Below are 14,643 nucleotides of genomic sequence, written 5' to 3' on the forward strand. Positions count from 1 at the left end.
CAACTCCTTTTATTTTTTTGCTGGGCTCAACTTAAAGTTCGTTTGGGTTTTTCTTTGAATTTTTGTAGGGCTTTTATTGCCGGGATGGGGATACCAGGGTGGAACATCTGATCACGGGGATAAACATGTCCCAAAATACAGGGTTTACACATCCTGTTTTTAAAGTTGGTCTTGCAAAATGTTCAAAAGTTTTTCTATTTAGCTAGCATTTCAGTGTCCGTAAACGGCTTAAACTTTTTCCAGCTATTGTTAGTGGCAGTATCTATAACTCGGTAGCTGTGATATTGAACATTCAAAATAAGGAAGAACAAATAAATATGTGAAGTAAAACACAATGGCTCAGCTACATTCCCCAGTGTTATGCCGGGAAAAACTACTGACTACAGGGCCCAGGAGCTCCTGTGGTTATTTCAGGGACAACAAGTTGCAAATAAGCCAGGAAAACTTGTACTCTAGGACCTCATCCTCCTGGGACAGGGCACTGGCCTGGGATATGGGACTTGGCGAGTTTTGTGTCTTCACAGCTTCAGTGACGTGCTCCAAATGCCTGGGTCAGGACCCTGGTCCCCACTGAAGTCACTGGAAAAAGTCCCAGTGCTGAGAAGGAGCCAGTGTCCCTGTGGGTTACCAGGTCAGGATGTTCACGGCATCTTGCTGACGGCAGGATCGGAGCAGCTCCAACAGCCTCACGGGGCTCCCCAAGGGCACCCCTCCACCCCAGCAGCCCTGCTCAGAGCTCTCAATTGTTCTGTCTTTTGAGGTGCTCCACCTGGAGCCCTGCTGGAGAAGAGCAATTTATCCATGCTTCCTCCTGAGGCTTCTTAAACAAATAACACACACACACACACACACACACACATATTTTAAAATGGTTTTATTGGGCTCTTGAGGTCAATTTCTAGAGAGCCAACCTCAGGCTAAATCCATCTGCGTCCACAGCGTGGGGCCAAGACTCAGTTTGCCCCCGGAGGGAGGCATCCTTGTGGCAACCAGCCTGGAGCTGGTGTGGGGTGGGCTCATAACTCTGGGCCAGCGCACAAACCTCGATGGTCTCACTCCTGCAGCAATCAGCCTGTGCTGGCAGCTCTCAAGGACCACCTGTGTTGTCCCTCCCGGCTGCATGGCCGATGGAGGGGAGGTTGGCTTCCAACTTGATGTCCTGCACAGTGATGGTGGAGCCATCAGATCCTGTCCCCACCTGCCAGGAAAGGAGAACGTGTTGTGAAATGTTCTGCTTTGCCTTTGATTGATGAAGAGTGGCTGGAGAAGGGAGCTGAAGTGACAGGAGCCAAACCATGGAGTGAACTCAGGGACCTGCAAAGGCCGAGAGTTAAAAGACACTTGGGACTTGTTTTCCAGGCGGTTTTATGGGACGTTGGTTTAGCCTCACCCTCCCTGTTTACTGCAGGGTGCAAGTAGCCTCAAAATTGGCCCATTTGTTTCTTGTGGCTTCTGACTTTGGTCTGGCCACAGAAAAGCTGGAGCATTGGACCTGTGGCTGTGTTTTTTCCAATGGATTTGGGAGCGAGTGACTAATGTCGTGGTAAACAAGTGGGGCTGAGTGTGCCGCAGTGCTCAGCATCCCGCTGCTTGCAGCATCCATGCTGGGGCAGGCTGGTGGCCTCTTCTTGGTTTGGGACCCGATTAAAATCATGACATGAGGAGCAAACAAGGCACCGTTGGAGGGTCTCGCTGCATCGCCATTTCCTTGTGCTGCAAAAATAATGGAATATGGATGTGTTCCCAGCTCCTTCCTTAGCACCTCCTGAGCCCTGGGCCAGGCACAGCACTGTCACCTTCCCAGGTCCCAGAGGATGCTGCAACGCCCTCACTACAAGGACTTGTTCCTTGCAAGGCACAGGACACAGAAGTTAAAATGTCTCATTACAGAGGAAAAGACACGGTCCTGCTTTAGTCTGGCTGCATGTGGAAGAGCCCTCCCCGTCTCTTGCAGAAGGGCTCCTCTCTCCCGGAGTTTGTCATGCCAAAAAGATTTCAGGAGGGTCTGCTGGAGCCTCTCCCACTGTGTGCAGTTGTACCGCAGTAATAGTCATTACTGGCTGCAGTTGCAGATTTTTTCCGTTATTAGGGATGATACGTGCACACGTTCAGGCCCCCTCCTCCCCTGCGCAGGCACCTGCTGGCCCCGTCCTTGGGTGTGGGGAGGGAGCAGCCCCAGCGCTGGGGCAGCCCAGGAGCAAAGGGAGTCAGTAAAAATCTGTCCCAGCTAGATTGCCGTCTTTCCCTGGGGAGCAAACATATTTCTGGGGCCTGAAAAAGCCACCTTGTGACCTATAACTCAGCAGATTTCATCTGAGGAAAGTCTTTATGAAGGAAGACATAAAGAAAGGCATTGCAGTTCTACATGCAATTTTTTAGACCCGGTCTCTAAAAAAGCAGCGAGGTCGGAGGCAAACGCTGGGCAGCATCAGAGAGAGCAGCCTGGAGACGGGTTTTCTTCATTCTTCACTAGCGGGACAAAAATGTGTGTGGTGTGTTGACAATTAGTGAGGCTTGAATTCTGAATTTCTGTTGAAATCGGATGGTTGTCTTGGGAGAAATCCCCCGGCTCTGCTGGAGGGAGGGACGGGGTGGCTGACCTGGGGTGGAGGGGCTGTAGAGAGCACATACCTGCTGCTATCGGCACGCTTCAACATCCCGATGTGTGCTGCAGATGAGACTCAAAGAGACTAAGAGGAAGCAGGGAGGCTGTCGCATGAGCACGGAGGGGAAATTCCCCCTTCTCCAATGTTTGTCCTGGCTGCAGACACGGGGACTTTGGCACGAGGACCTAGAGGCAAGTCTCCAAGAAAGCATCGCGGACCTGCAGCACCTGAGGAGGTGAGAAAGAAGCTGTGATTCGTTCCTGCTGCTCGTAGCTGGAGGTGGCTGCGGGGGTCAACTCGGTAGTTGTGGGAAAATTCAAGCTGAGCTTTGTGGCTTCATCAGATCTGGACTTTGAACATTCACTCTAATATCTGTGTAATGAGAACAGCAAGAAGCTATGGTGATAACTTCAGGAAGGTAGCTGGGCACCCAGCACCAGCAGTCTGAATATGGCCCTATATTCCCCCTGCAGTGGACAACCCAAGCTGCTCATTACTCGTCCTGCCCAAGGGCATGAGCCCAGGGAGGCAGAAAGCCCCGACCAGCCAAGCTTCTGCCTGGAACTCTTTGCTTTGAATCATTACTTATTTCTTTTTATACCCATCTTACAGCAGAATTAAGGGCAGTAATGGGAAGAGCCCCATAACACAGCTTGCAGAGTCTTAAAATGCTTTATGCTCATTGCAGTTCTCATCCTTACAACACCTTTGGGAAAGGAGACAACATTCAAATGTCCGATTTGCAGCACAGCAGAAGAAGAAATCCTTAGTAGTGCTGTCTCTGGAGAAAAAAATATGAATATATGCAAGTTGCACGTATCCAATCTCATTACAGTGAGCTCAAGAAGGTGCAATTATTCTTAGTTTTATGTTCATATGTGACTTAGAGTGACTAATTGATGAGAATTCCTCCCTCCTCCTAATTGTCTGCAAAAGGAGTGATTTCAAAGCAAAAAAATTGTGGCCGCTGCCAAAGGGAATAGGAGATAAAAGCAACTCCTATTACCTCCAAATGGCCCCACACATATTCCTTGTCCATAGCAACAGACACGGTTTGTACCGGAATAGCGCATGGACTATGTATTTAATCTTTCACCCAAGGATCTAAAATAGCTTTCTGGTGAGCCATTAGCAGAAGGATCCCCCACGCAGCCCCGACCGGACGGGCGAGAAGACATGGAAGTTGTGAAACAGCCCCACTTTGCAGCACGGGGAGAGAAGAGAGCCCCGTGACTGTGCTCCACGGGGAAACTACAGCTGGAGGAGCTGGGAAGAACAAGAAGGTGAACCTCTCTGTTTTGAGGGTGTTTTGGAGGCTTTACAGTGATACTACGGCCTCCTGCTCTGAGCCCGGTGCTGTCAGCAGCCAAACGAGGTAGTTTGAAGGCTGCTGGGGGGCTTTGCAGAGAAAAGAGATGTCCACAGAGAAATGGTCTCTAAGGGGAGGGTTGCAAGGCCAGGCAGCGACCCAGCAGTTGTGCTGGGACTGTCAGCCTAACAGATGGTCAATGGGTAACGGGGCTTTTCTGCTAGGATCTGGGGTGGCCCAGGAAATGGGGCTGGGAGTGGAAAGGTTTGGGAGCCACCACTTTCAAGTCTGCAGTGACCACAGACAAGTTATGTCCATCTGGGTGTGGGCCACCTCCAGCTCTGCAGGAGCATGGGGATCATCCGTGGCAGAGTCCAGTGATACCATCTGGGGCTTTTGGAGAGCTAATTCCTGAATATCAGCTTCCCTTCCATGTTCACAGCCCCTGCCACCGAGCCAAGAGACCCACAGAGGTAACCAGTGCTGTGGGTACCACCACCAGAGGAGTCCTGGCAGCAGCTGAGTACGATGCCGTGGGCTTTTCCCATGTCTACAGCAAATATCCTTGGACGGGGACAGCAGCACTTGGCCAGGCTGTCACACGGCATGATGTCCCTGCAGTGACTGGGAGATTCAGGGGTCTGCAATCATCAAAGCACCTCGCAGCCCAAAAACCACAGGCAAAGCCTCCTCAGCCACGTTGTCCACTAGTGTCCTCAGCATGTCCCCAGCCTGGCCAGGGCTGGTGCCGCCCTGCTGACCTGGCCGGGCAGAGATGGCCAGGGAAGTAGGGGTTTTTTTTCCTTTTTCACATTCTCAGCTTGTGACTCGGTTGTTACCAACCATTGTTACCTTCCCGTCTCTGGCAGATCAAGAGAGGACCACTGCTTTAGTTCAGTGTCACCAAGGAGAGCTTAAATATTGTGATTAAAACATTCCAGTCTCGCATGGTCTACTCAGACGTGCAGGAAGAAACCTTTGCAATTAGATTCCCCGTGTGCCAACAGGAGGGCACAAGTTCCTCCTTTTTTTTTTTCTTTTTTTTTTTTTTTTTTTTCATGACTATATTCTTCTGTGATTTTAGAGCAGCAGGGGGGGAAAAAAAAGCCTGTTTGATTTTCTTCATTATGCTGAGCCTGGTTTTGCTTTCTGATTGCCAAAGCATGATAAATGGAACAGAGATTACCTAGAGATTTTCAAAGATTTGCTTTCAAATTTTATTTTTCCTGAGCCTCATTAAGCTTGCAGGTTTTATCCACACTTTGCTCTTACAGCAGAGCAGCGTTGCCATATATTAATAGCCGCATTTTTTTCATTTGAAATTAAAACCAGATAGATGCTTCTCATGCTTTGCTTTCAAATCCTATTTTAAAAAATATTGATCGTGTGTGTGTTGTTTTTTTTTTCCTTCTGACCCTGCTGGCTCTGTAAAGGACAGTCACTAACGAAATGCTTTCAGTCCTGGATCTCTGAATTACTGAGAGCAGTTCTGTAGGTTCAGGGACAGATTTTAGAAGGTATAATGTATAGGTAAAAGAAAAATGGGGTTTCCAACAGAGAGACAGGCAAGAAAAATAAGATTTAAAAGCAGGACCTCTGCAATTAGTGGGTACAGAGCAGCTCAGACATGGTGAGATAGCACACCGTGTGCCTGGGGGCATCTTTCAGGAGCTAAATGCTATTGACAGATCTTTCCCTCCATGACTTCAGGAGAAATGGCCAAAACTCATCTCATGGCTGAGAGCCACCCCCCCCCAGCCTGTCTGCTGCTCTCTAGGAGAGGTCTGGAGGAGGGTGGCAGGGGCTGGGCATCAAGACAACACAGGGGACACAGACAAAAGCCACCCTGACGTACCTGATGGTGTTTCTTCTGCTGGAGCCAAGAGAACTGACCCACCTTCTGGAGTTTCCAGGTGTGCAGCTTCCTCTTTCTGTGCCATGAGCCCACAGAGGTCTTGGGGCAGAAGATGTGATGAAAAGGTCTCCTAAGGTCTCCTTGTGCCACCTACCCAGTGTGGGGAACAGCTTCCTGATGCGAACTGGGATGGTGTGATAGTGCAGGAGCTGGCTGTGTCCTCTGAGTTCCTGGGGAAGGTGCTGGAGACAAAAGGCAAATTTCTCTGGTGATGCCCTGCCTTGTTATCACAGGAATGGGAAACACGGGTGCACGTGGCAGGGTGAGGACAGAGCATCCCTAGGGTGCCACGGCATCAACCCCAGCCATGCTGGGACCACCGTGACCCAGTGCAAAGGCAAAGCTCTTTGTGCTCGGACCTGTCTCCAAGGCTCAGGGTGGTCCTAGTGACATTCTCCTCCAGACCTGACCCTGGGAGCTTTGCTTAAACTGGAAAGCGGCTCATTTGGAAGGGTTTTCTGCAGTTCCTCCAGATCCACTCGACAAGCTCTAATAATAACTGACTGCCTTTCTATTTATAAATGAGAAGAGCAGCGAGGAACTTGGCTGGGGCCACCGCAGCCCCGGTGCTCCCACACCACGCCACAGCTCTCCCCCTCTGCCATCGAGCTGTTGGCCCCTGCTGTCCCCCCTCTGCCCCGGCCCCAGCAGCCCTGCCATCCTGCATGGGAAAGGGCATTTCCCAGGGCTCTCTCCTTTGGATACGGGCACATTTATTTTGTTTTCGCTTGTTGACAAGGGGATATTTTCTTTTTAAAAACAGGGAATGTTATTGCAGCAGCTCCTACCCCGCTTTGTAAAACAAACATTTCCCAAGCGCCTGGTGTTTCAGATGAGGTCATTGTTTCTGGAACGTCAGTGCGAATGTCAGAAAACGTATTTCTTAGTGGAGCCTGGGGATTTTGTGCCCGGTCAGATGGGACGCCAAGGACCGATGGATCCTTTCGGCTGAGCCAGCTGGATGTGGCCCACTTGGGGCTGAGCTGGAAATGCGTTTGGGTTTAGATTAAGATGCTGTAGCCCAAGGCAAGCTCTCGCCCAGCCTGGATGCGGGAGGGGAGCATCGCCTCCGCTTTGGTGGGCCAGCTCGAGCTGAGGCTCGGCTCAGGCTGAAGCTGCCTTTGCTGGCCCCAGTCTGACGGGGACTGGGTGTTTGCAGCCAGTTCTGCTTCTATCCCCAGCGCTGCCTCTGCTGCCCATCCCCACAGCATCAAACCGTGTAACTGTGCTGCTGGGAGAGGCTGGAGAGAGTTTTTCCTCTGTTACATCCTCTCTGCTTCACGCAGGGTGCCAGATTTGATGCAAATGCTCTGATCTCTTCTGACAAATCCTCTGTTCCTAAGTAGATAACAACCAGAAAATCTTCCTAAATCAATCCTGGTTTCGGATCTGTGCCCACACTTGTTATTCCTTTCCTACCAATTAACTGCTCCTTCTTGCACTGGATCGGGGACCTCTTCAGCCCCTGGAAGGAGAAAGGGGGCATGGATTTGTGGCTGCTGAAGTCAGCATGGGACTGGACGGAGCTTTACAACTGCAAAAAAAAGACAGTCTGATTTGGCAGCATTAATGCCCAAGTGACCAGAAACACTCTCCTCGGCTGAGCAGGGATTAAAGGTTGCAGATAGCTATAATCCCAAACTGCAGCGGGAAGGGCTGGGATCCCTTTTCATCACATCACTGGTGCAACGAAGCTGGTACATGGATCTGATCTGGAGGAGAGAAGAGGAATATATTGGAATAATATCCGTTTACTTTTCCTCTCTCTTCAGTATCAAGCTGATATACTTGCTACTGAGACCCCCCACCTTGGCAAAGGGGGGTTCTTAGGCTCCATCTCCCCGAGGCCGGGTGCTGCTGGCGAGGTCTGTGCAGGCAGTGAACAAACCAAACTTCCTCGGGGAGGTTCACGGCGGACACGCTGAAGGAGTGCACATCCCTGCTGGTGGTGGCTGCTGCATTCCTATGGACGCCGGCCACCTCCGCAGCATCTGTGGTCCAGCTTTTTGACCTCCTCCTTCCATCTGCAAATCCTCGGCGTGTGTCCAGAGCCCTTGGATGGCGGCACAGGGCTGCAGAACAAGGCTCTCGCTCATAAGAGGGGTGGCGGTGCCACCTTCAGCACGGAGCAGAGGGGCCTGGGGGGGCTGAGCCCCTCTCCCAGCGGACAGAAGCTCTCCCAGCTGGGCAGTGTTTAACTGGGGCTTTCCCTCGGATGGATGCCTTGCACAGAAAATCGGAAATATTCTGGTGAAAGATTCTGCTGTTCTAAGTTTTCCCTAAGAAAGGAGAAACTCTGAGCAGGTTTTTTTTGTTTTGTTTTGTTTTGGTTTTTTTTTGAGGGATACAGCATTACCTGGTGAGTTGTCCTCGGGTTCAGCCCAATCCTCCTCACCTCCCGTGTTTTTGCCTCTGGAGCCTTCGGTCCCACGCGGTGAGGGCTCCTCCCTTGTGATACAACCCACGGCCCCAGGGTGAGGGTATCACCGCCTCCTGCCTGGGAAATTAAGGCATAAGTTGGTCTTGCACCAGAGCCCTAAATCTCTTCCAGGCTGTGCATGATTCAGTCCGTCATTACCCACATTTCTCATTAACGCTCTCTCTCTCTAATACTCAATACACGGTGGGAGATGCACTACTCTGGGGTGAGGGAAGTATTTGAGTGAAAAAGAGACCCTGAAACCCGCAGGCTGGGGGTGCTGTGTCTGCCCGACGGCCCGGGGCAACGCGTGGGGCCAGGAGCAGCCCCCGGCAGCTCACTGCAACTGTCTTGAACGTTCATTTTTTTCACACAGCCCGTTCTCAGGCCCGGGTCCCTGTGACCCCAGCAGGTATTTTGCTCACACCAGGACTGTTTTGCTCCAGGACTTCAGCTTTGTGCACAGCAACCTCGGGGGGCTCAGTCCCAACGACCCCCTCCTGTCCGACCTACCTGAGCCTGCAAAGTGTCAGCGAAGGGTGACCTCGATTCCAGAGCTGGACTCGGGCACAGAGGACGAGGGGTGCCACGGGGCAGCACGCACCCTGATGGAGAGGGACCGGGGGCACGGCTGGCCTTAGCCCCCCTCCTTGGCGGGTCCAGCACCCTAAGAGACGGGAGCGGGATAACTGGTTGGCAAAAAAAACCATAAGAAAATCCTGCTGCTGCCTGGTTGCTGGGAAAGGCGGGGATGTCCCGGGGGTGTTTCGGGGTGTGCACCGCTGCGGTGTCGCCAGGAGGTGGCACAGCACGAATGGAGATGCTGCGGGGAGCGCAGCCGGGCTGGGACCCGCCGAGCCCCCCCCTCTGAGGGGAGCGAAGTGATTCATTAGAGTAGTTCCAGGAAAAAGAAGAAAAGTCTCGCATCTTCTTTCTCGGAAACCCATTGTGCAAAATCCTATCACATGGGGGAGAAAGAAAAAAAAAAAGAAAAGAAAAAAGCACAAAAAACACATTTTATTTGGAGAGAAGGAAAAAATGAGCACATTTTCCCCTCGCTTTGAAAACACACAGCTGTCCGGACATCCACGGTCTTGTGTCCCCGCGGCCTTTCCGCATGAGCAGAGCCTCCGCTGACTCCTGTTCCTCTGTCTGGTGCCCTCGTTCTCTGCTCCGATATCCCACTGTCAGTACATCCCTTAAGGAAACAATTTACGGCTTATATCATATTAATAGCAGCTTGCAGAGGTTTTTCCTGCAAAAGCTGACCCAGGTCTGCAGGTCCCCAGGGCTGAGCGAGGGCAGCTTGTGGCCCCTGAGCCTCCCACCTCCAGGTCTCAATCTGCTGAGTCCCGGATGGGATTTTCCCCATTTAGCCTATCTTCCCTTGTCTTTAGGCACCAGTCTCTGAGGTGACAACTGGAAATGGCAAACCAGTATTTTTTTTCTAAACATTGGCAATTTTCCCTTTCCAGCAAAGGCAGAACAGAGGATGCAGAATCAGGAGATCAGCCATTACAGACCAGAAGAAAGATTTGCTTTCAATGAAACACTGACCCACAGCGTTTCTGCAAGAAACATTGCACTTTGACAAGATTACTGTCAATATTTCACTTGAATGGGTGATTTTGAAATACATTGCTGTTGTTTGGAAACCATACTCCAGTTTGTAACCAAAAATAAAGGTTCTTTCTTCCCAGAAAAGAGTCCCTTCGCTCTCAATGTCCACCTCTTGGGTTTGCATGTTGAAAGTTAAATGAAAAAGTCAACAGTGGCTTAATGGGGTCCCAAGAGAACAGGGATGAAGCATCTCCTCTGACCCCTTGTTGGGACCCTTTGAGTGTAGGAGCACAAGGAGGGCAAGTGGCTGCTTCCCTGCTCCCCGGCTCAGGGGTCCCCAAGCCTGGGGGGCTTTAGCAGCTCCCCATAGGGAGCTTTTTTCTTGCAGGAATTTGTCCAGGTGCTTTCTAAAGCCAGCTCAGCTTTCGGAGCATCCTCATGGATGCAGCTAACTTCACGTCATGCCCTCGGATCTCAGGCTGGAAGCGTCAGCAGGACACCCCCTTGGAGGGCACAGGGGGGACACACGGAACTGCTGCTCTCTGTCCCTCCCGCTCAGAGAGTCCCCGTCTGCTTGCCCCTGTAACTGCTACAGAGAGTCTCAGGGCAGTAGAAGGATGTTCTGCAAACGCAAGGAATCAGATGTAGAAGATGTTGTGCAATCATTTGCTCACCAGAGGCCGTTTCTCGCTTTTCAGCCCCTTGTGAGAGACAATTACAATCCCCCTGTGAAACGCGGTATAGCCCTGCCCCGTAATGTTGGCAGGAGTCTTCTGTCCTGTCCTGAGAGGGGAAAAAACACAGAGGTTTCAAGGCCAGTTATTTTTCAAATTAAAGCAAAAAAAAAAAAAAATATCTTGCTTCTTTTTGTTGTTCTTTCTGAATTCCTACTCAGCATCCTGAAAACCCTTTAGAGGATTTGCATTTAGCACATGAAATGAATTTCTCACAGTGAGGCCAAAGACAAGCAAGGTGTGTGGGTGGAGGAAGCTGTGGCCCATGCCAGCAGCCAGCGCCAGCAAGTTGATGTCCTCGGCTGTCCTCTAACCCTCCTCGCATCCGAGGGCACTTGCTTTAAAGTCAAATATATGCTTGCTGGGACTGGGAACACAGGGAATATTTCCACTGCAGCCCAGTGCAGACCTTGCCTCTTAGTCCACCTGTGGACACAGTACTTAAATAGCTGAAGAAACCTAGAAAAGGTCATTTACAACTCAATCCTGACAGTACTACCTCCCTTCACGGCAGGGAATCGCTGCTATGAATTACCTCCTCAGAGAGCTGCTGAGCATGATGTGTGGTTGTTGGAGGCTGGGATCCCACCAGGGTCTGGGGAAGGTGCTGGTGGGCAAGGATAGTTTCCTTGGATGGGAAGGAAGATGTCTTCGGACATCTTGGCAGGTTTTGTGTTTGGAGGAGCTGATGGCTGGGCTGGCTCTTGGCTCTCAAGGTGAGAAGACTGCTGCAAAGAAGGAACTTGTCCAAAGCGAGGGTCAGGCTGGTGTGGCCACCTGCAAGAGAGCGGATTATTTATAGGCATTATGGGTTCCTGTATCTACACCTATTTACCTGGGAGAGACGAGGTGGTTGATGGTAGTGACAATTCTTCCAGCAAACCCATGATGTTTTACTGCCACAATGACACAGAAGGACCCATTCCAGTGTGCCCCAAATCCATGGAAAGGATTTGCCTTTGGCATCTGGGCTCCCACTGACATCCATCAACCATCTATGACCCAACTCAAGACCTCTCCAGGGACATTAATTACTGGACTAGATGACTTCTGGTATTTTCAAGTAGGCAAAATTTATTCTGAAGAGCACAAGACCCTGCAGGAGGGATGTATTCACTCCTTGTGCTGGTGGCATCCACCGTGACCACAGACACACAGGTGTGTTTCTAGTTCAGCTGCTGCACAGCCCATGTCCTTCCTCCCCCGTCCACAAAACACCATCAGATGTCTGTGCCAGGACAAAGATGCACAGGGACAAACTGGATACCTCCATCGTGCCTAGAACATAAGTTCATGAACTTCTGTTATCACTCAGGCATGATCTAATTGAAACATCATGAATTACACAATCGCCTCCCTCTCTGTCCCCCGCTTCCACTCTTTTAAAAAACTTTTCCTGCTTTTTCCAGCTGGACAAGCTATCTTTCTGCCTGCTTTGAAGTAAATATTTTGTTGGGTTTGGCTGCTGCCACAGCCACACATAGTCTTCTGCCTGATATTTTATCCATCTGCTGCTAAAGGACTAGAGAACAGCTGAGAGTTTCAAAAGGGTTTTGAGCTGCTGAGTAGAATTAAGGAACACCAACGCAAAAGAAGAATCATCTTCTCAGCTTTCACGTGCATAGTAATTCAAGCTGAAGAGCCTTAAAAATTAAATACTCCAAGAGATGTTTGTTACGACACCCCGGTACTCACACGCTGCAAACCAGAGAGTGTATGCTGGCTCCCATCAGCTGAGGACCTGATACACCCTCTTCACCCCCTCCATGGTTCTCATGCCGAGATGCAATCCAGCTCTGATTTCCTCTTCTGTCTCAAGCCCGAGTGGAAAAAGAGAATTGGAGTCCCGCGCCGCCGGGGTTGCCAACATCTGCCTTGCCTCATTCCTTCTGCTTGAAGAACATCTGGCTCTGCTCTGGGACAGCCACATGTGGCCAGTTGTGTTGCAGGGGAAGGGGCTGTGCTCGCTGTGATAAAGCCCCTGGTGGCTCTGCCGGCTGGAGCCTGGCATCTGCCCGGCTGGAGATGCTCGCTGCCCTCATGGCGTGGGAGATGATGTGTTCATGGTGCCTGTCCTTCCAGAGCAGACACAAATAACTTTCTGTTTGATGTTGGTCCTGTTTCTTGTTCTTTTTTCCCCTGGATTGCTCTGAAGAGAGGATGCTTTTTGTTCAGTTGAACTATGAGATCGGGAGGTGCCTGCCCAGGAGAAAGCACACGCGGCCGTGGCACCCCTGCTGTGAGGGGGGGATACAGGAGGGGCTGCACAGGGCTGGGGTACGGTGCCTTTACCCCACGGGGTGTCTGCAGGCAGGACACCATCGCTCAGCCTTACCCTCCTACTCCACAGAAGTTCGTCTCATAGCTATTTTGAATCTTACATCACTGCTTTTTGTGAAGTTCCTTGAAATTCTAAGAAATTGCACTTTTTTTGTGGTTGTTGCTTACTTGCACGTATGGAGAGTTGCTTAACTAACATTTGAACGAGACAACGTTCATCTCCCTGTCACACTGGAGAGGACAAGGAGACCTGGAGAGCTCTGTCATTCCTGTCCAGACATTTTTCAAATACCCCTTTGCTCCCCAGACTTTGCAGGGTGAAATGCTGTGCCCGAGCTCCCAAACCTTGAGCACGCATGTGCCTTGCTCCCCTGCTCCCCAGCACTTAAAAACTACTGGGGGGCATCATTTTTCTCACCTAATCACGGGCTGCTCTTCGCTGTGGCTCCGGGATGCCCGTTTGGGGCATGGTGCTTGAGGACTGGTGCTGGAGGCAGCTGGTGGTGAATGGCCCTTTGTGTGCTCTGTTGCATAAAGAAGGCATTATTAAATGTAGTAAATAAGAATCTCCCTGTTAATAAGACTAAATTGTTGCATGAGTTTCTGTGGGGAACGTGCAACATCTGCAGCAGGGAGCTTGGGTGATGGATGCACCCTGTGGCACGGGCAACACGCTCTGCTTCAGATTCATCAGCAAAGACACCGGGTGCATGGAGGCCTACTGTCGTGCTGGAAAACAAGGGGAATAACCAAAATATTAGGCCAGTTCTGGAGCTGGTTTGCTTGCAGGGTGCATCCCACCAGGCTGCTGTCTGCCCCTGCACTCAAAGAGCAGGTAGAGCCATTGCAGCTGCTGGTGGACAGTGTTTCCCCCCAGCCCTTCAGCTCAGGGCAGGGGAAAGGAGAGAGGCGGAGGCGACCTCTGAAGAGAATATTTAAGAAGCTGGTTCATTTCCAGGAAATCTCTCTCTTGTTCTTTTTCTTTTCAATGGAAAAGCTAAGTCCTCGTGAACTTTTTTAGAACTTTTGTTCATTCCCTCTTGCCAGCTAAGCTCCGCTTTGTGTTGGGGACAGAACCTCTTTCTCCAAGCCCTGGCCATGGGCCAGGACCTGGAAATCTCAGCTGTGTGATGGCAATGCCACCACCCCGTCCCCCTTCCCTCCGGGCTGATGCAAAGCCTCAGTTCCCACCAGCTTGCCTTTGGGGGACTCTCTGTGAGTCTTTTCCTTTCTCCTCCATGTGCAGGAGATGATGGAGCCAGCACTGCTTGCTTCATCTTCCCCTGCAATGGAAAGCCCCAGATATCACGGAGAATAATCTGTCAAACCTGTGGTAGCAGAGGGTGAAGTGGGTTGGTGGTAGTTGCTTAGAGGAAACAACTGTGCAAGTGGTGTTGGAAGGAATAGCCAAGGCAGGAGATGCTCTTCACCCCACAGAAGAAAATGCAATTGCCACAGGAAGATTTCACCCTTCAGCCCTGCTCTCTGCTTTCTTGTCTTCCCTGTAACACAGTACACTCCTCTTCCCCTCTCCAGCTCCCAGAGATGCTCTCTCTGGGACAGAATTTGGTTGCTGGGGCTTTTATTACTGTTTGCATCTTTAAATCATTCAAAGACCTTTGAAGGGACCCGGTCCCCTCATGCTGTGTGGTAGAAAAGAGATTTCCTGGTTAAAGAAGCCGGAGTGTGTGTAAGAGCAGCGATGGGGAGGGAAGCCAGTGTATTTACAGGTCTGCTCAAACCAGCAGCCACCACCCCAGAGGGGCCCGTCCCACCAGCAGCATCTGCAGAGGCACAAACCACAAAATGCTGATGAGAAA

At 51.0% G+C, this 14,643-nt stretch overlaps 1 long non-coding RNA gene across 2 annotated transcripts; it reads right to left on the bottom strand.

Moving 5' to 3' along the window:
• Positions 1–857: 857 nt before the first annotated feature.
• LOC141473002 (uncharacterized) lies at positions 858–6,321 on the bottom strand. 2 transcript variants are annotated; one of them, XR_012463549.1, is made up of 4 exons: positions 6,190–6,321; positions 5,771–6,012; positions 2,632–2,833; positions 858–1,713 (listed from the first exon to the last, which is right to left on the bottom strand). It is a non-coding gene; the product is annotated as an uncharacterized lncRNA (long non-coding RNA). The 2 variants fall into 2 exon arrangements; XR_012463550.1 differs by having other exon boundaries at positions 866–1,198.
• Positions 6,322–14,643: the final 8,322 nt, after the last annotated feature.

Source organism: Numenius arquata, chromosome 17 (genome assembly GCF_964106895.1).
Source record: "Numenius arquata chromosome 17, bNumArq3.hap1.1, whole genome shotgun sequence".
NCBI lineage: Eukaryota > Metazoa > Chordata > Aves > Charadriiformes > Scolopacidae > Numenius > Numenius arquata.